Source organism: Octopus bimaculoides, chromosome 13 (genome assembly GCF_001194135.2).
Source record: "Octopus bimaculoides isolate UCB-OBI-ISO-001 chromosome 13, ASM119413v2, whole genome shotgun sequence".
NCBI lineage: Eukaryota > Metazoa > Mollusca > Cephalopoda > Octopoda > Octopodidae > Octopus > Octopus bimaculoides.
In genome coordinates this window covers 44,393,177-44,397,442 of record NC_068993.1, presented here as the reverse complement: position 1 = coordinate 44,397,442, position 4,266 = coordinate 44,393,177, and positions in this window count along the sequence as shown.

The window sequence follows — 4,266 nt, the reverse complement described above, 5'->3', positions numbered from 1 at the left end:
CGATTTGACTGAGGACTGGTGAACCAGATGGCTACACCAGGCTCCAATCTGATTTGGCAGAGTTTCTACAGCTGGATGCCCTTCCTAACGCCAACCACTCAGAGAGTGTAGTGAGTGCTTTTACGTGCCACCGGCACAATAATAATAATAATAATAATAATAATAATAATAATAATAATAATAATAAATATAACAATCATAGATCAGGAAAAGTAGAGTTGCTTACTTATCGATCCATCATGCCCATTTGATTCCAGGATTGTAAAGAAAGAGGAAGAGAAACAAAGAAAGTACAATGCCTTAAAATTTGAAATAGGAAGATTTTGAAGCATGTGAACAGTAAAGATCATGCCTATAATAATTGGTACGTTGGGAACAATAAGAAAAGCTGTAGACAAATGGCTGAAGGAGATTGAAATAGAATGCCTGGAAGAGCTCCTACATAAAGTTTCTTAGGGACAGCAAGGATTATCAGGAGGGTTCTAAGCACTTGAAAGACTGCTGAAAACTTGTGGATACCTAAAGCTGCAGGTAGTAACCTGCTACCCAGATAAATCCTACCAGGAATAAGACCAAACTTGTGCCAAACCAAAATAATAATAATAATAATAATAATAAAATTGAAGTGAATTTCAATCTCTGAGCCTCTTGCAATCATGTTTCAAAAACTGTCTTCATATAAGGAACTCAGAGACAGTGTTTGCTCAAACATTTAAGCCAAGCAGGTGGCTCCAAAAGTCAAAACAAAAAGCAAAATTAAAAGTGAATACTGGAGTGGTGGTGACTATTTTGAAGTGTTGTATGCATTCTGCACACCATCACTCAACCCCCAAACATACAAGCATCATAGAAGAGAAATATGAACTATAGAGGAAAAAGATAAAAGATGTAAGAAAAATATAACAGCAAACAAATTAGGATATGTGTGAAAGTTTCTTTTCTGTGAGGCTAGAATATCCAAAATTGAAATAAACAAATATGTTGGTACAACACACATGGAAAATAGAAGAGAACTTTCAACCACAGTAAATGATAGACCACAAGCAAATGAAAATTGTACAGAACTTACTTTTTCCACCAAAATACAGAGGATCCTACAAAAAGAAAAAACACAGCATAGGCAACTACACACACAATAAATAAGAACTCAAACCAGATCGAAACTATTACAGAGCTGTCCACACAAGAAACATACAGTACAGTGCAGCAAATCACAAACACACAGAGAGAAACAATGCTAGAAGCACAAAAAGCAGAGAACATGGAAACACACAAGGAAATACAGTACAATAACAATACCCCCTCAGTCCCCTCACCCAACAACAAATAGAACAACACACACTGGCACGGATCTATTAGAATTGATACTGAAGACAACTTGATTGAAACCATAAAAGAAAATAGAAGAGAACATCACAAAATCAATAAACATTTCAAACTACAAATGATTAACAGCTGTATGAAAGAATAAATAAATATAACAGCCTTGCAGGAATATATGCTCATGATATCAGACCACCTGAATATTGACAGACTGAATGACTTGGTCTACTCTATAGCTAATGTCAAGAAACAGCCCCCTGCTAAACCCAAGACTTCAAAATGGAAAGATAATATAGTATACAAAACTGGAAAATAATGGAAACAAACTGATGTATTACATCAACAGTAGGAGACTTTACTTCTCCAATCACAACAAAAATAAAAATAGAAATAAACTAGCTATAAATTAAAAAGATATAATACAGAATTCCATTTGTCAGCACTTATTTGACAATAATAGTTCACTTAGACATGTATTCAAATTTATAAATAATTCATTAACTCACAAAAAATACAAAGCTAAAAACATCAATATTCTTTGGAAAATTATAAATGGCTTTTGTGACAAAGTTGAAAAATGTTGAACATTCTCTTCCTCCACCAAACACATCAAATGATATGTGTTTCCATATATTTATTATTTCAAGCAGTTCCATTTTACATAGTAATATGTATACAAGGGAATTAACCCTTTGCTTGTCCTGTGTATCATAAGCAATGCACAGGTCATATTTCCTTGACACCCATGCATCATATAATACATGTTTCATATTTTTTCCACCATCAGTAACTTGGGACGTATGAAAGGGAAGTTTATGAGGTGCATTCGAAAATATCTGACTTTATTTTATCCTGCCAAATCTAATAGAGTGTGGGCAAAATCCTTTGGATGGGAAGTGATGCCACCCTTCCTGTGCATGCATGAAATTTTTCACACTGGTAAACTGCATCAGTTTCCACCTGTTACACCTAAAGTACAAATATGTAGTAGGTGTTAGTCAGATTTTTTTTTTTCACCAAATGCATTGAACAGAGATATTGCAGCAAATTTTACTAAAAGCTTGGTGATGCACAATCTCAAACCATCCAGAAGATGGCCTTTGGTGATAATGCCATGGGCAAAACTCAGATCATGGAGTAGTACATCAGCTTCAGACATGGCCACACCTTAGCAGAGAGTGAGGCATGCTCAGGCAGGCCATTTACAAAAACCAAGACAAGGAGCCAATTAAGAAGGTTTAGTGTATAGTCAAAGAAGACCATCATGTAACAACCCAAGAAATTGCACATGAAGAGGGAATAAGCAAAATGTTCAATTTTAATGGATGATTTATGCATGTGGAGAGTGTCAGCAAAATTCATTCTCAAAGTGTTGGCAGAACAGCAGAAGCAACTCTGCAGGGAAATCGTTCAGGATACGCTGGACTGTGCAACCACAATCCAGACTTAATGAAAACTGTGTTAATAAGTCATGTCTGTGGTGATATATGTGATACTGAGTGGACGTTATAACGATCCAACCTTTTGAGGATAATAGCACTGTACGACTGGGGATCGTACAGTGCCAGATAGAAGCATTCTATTGACGACTTCAGAATATAACAATATCTGTCAGAGCAACAACTGTCGTCAAAGGACAGATAGAACAGTGGCAAAGACCACTTCACAGCAAGAATAAGTACCAGGCTTATAAAAAATAAGTACTGGGGTTAATACATTTGACTAAAAATTCTTTAAGGTGGTGCCCCAGCATGGCTACAGTCATATGACGGAAACAATAAAAAAAAAAGAGGTAAGCCGAAATGACAGTAAAAACTCCTCATTGTGCCCCACCCACCCTAGAGAAAAGTCACCAATGGTCAACACTCCACAGGGAGTGAAAGTTTTAAGCGGGCAATTTGTCATTGTTTGAATATTCTCCATGAAGCTAGAAAAGGAAGATGTGCAAGAGAGTAAATTTATTGCTCTGTGACAATAAATCAATATATTGATTCTAATTCAGTTTAGTTGCTGTTTAATCCCTCAGGTCAATCTTGACCAATCACACTCATGATCAACAACATCCCAGCTATGACCAATATGTCTTATTCTGTCTAGTGCCAAGATTTTCGCTGTTGCTTAGTTCCTGGTCGAAACTAATCTCTCAGACCTAAGATGAAAGGTATTCTGTCCCTGCCCACCTCTTTTAATTTTAAGACAATGTAGCTACATGACCCAAAGGATCCTTCCTTCTTTAAGAAACAGAATGGAATCACTTGGTCGCTTATTGTCCAGTAGGCTGGACAATCAATTTTAGTTAGCCACCTTTGTTCAATAATTATTGTTTTACATTCCCAACCTCAGGTCTGAATCTTTAATGAGTTAGGTATACAATGTTCATATTGAAAACTGCAGGAAATGGATAAGGTGGTAGTAGTCGGGGTGGAGGAAGAAGAAACAGTTTTATTGTCATTAAAATTGATCCATACTGCTGGAAGATTGCATATACAAGAAATAAATGTGAGTCATTTACTGATGGTGGTGGTGGAGAATGAGATTGTAGACAGTATTAGGCATAGGTGTAGCTGTGTGGGCAAGAAGTTAACTTCCCAACCACATGGTTTTTAGTTCATTCCCACAGTATGGCACCTTGGGTCAGTAGTTTTTGTTTTACAGCTCCAGAGTGCTGAAAGCTTTGTGAGTGGATTTAGTTGATAGAAACTGAAAGAGGTCCATCAACCTTCAGTTGGAGAAATTGACTCCAGGACTTATTTTTGTAAGCCTAGTACTTATTCTATCAGTCTCTTTTTGCCAAACCATTACTTTTTTTGCCAAAAGTTACAGGGATGTAAACACACCAACATCAGTTGTCAAGCAATGGTGGGGACACAAACCAAACATACAAACATATATATATATATACATATATATATATATATATATATATATATATATATATATATA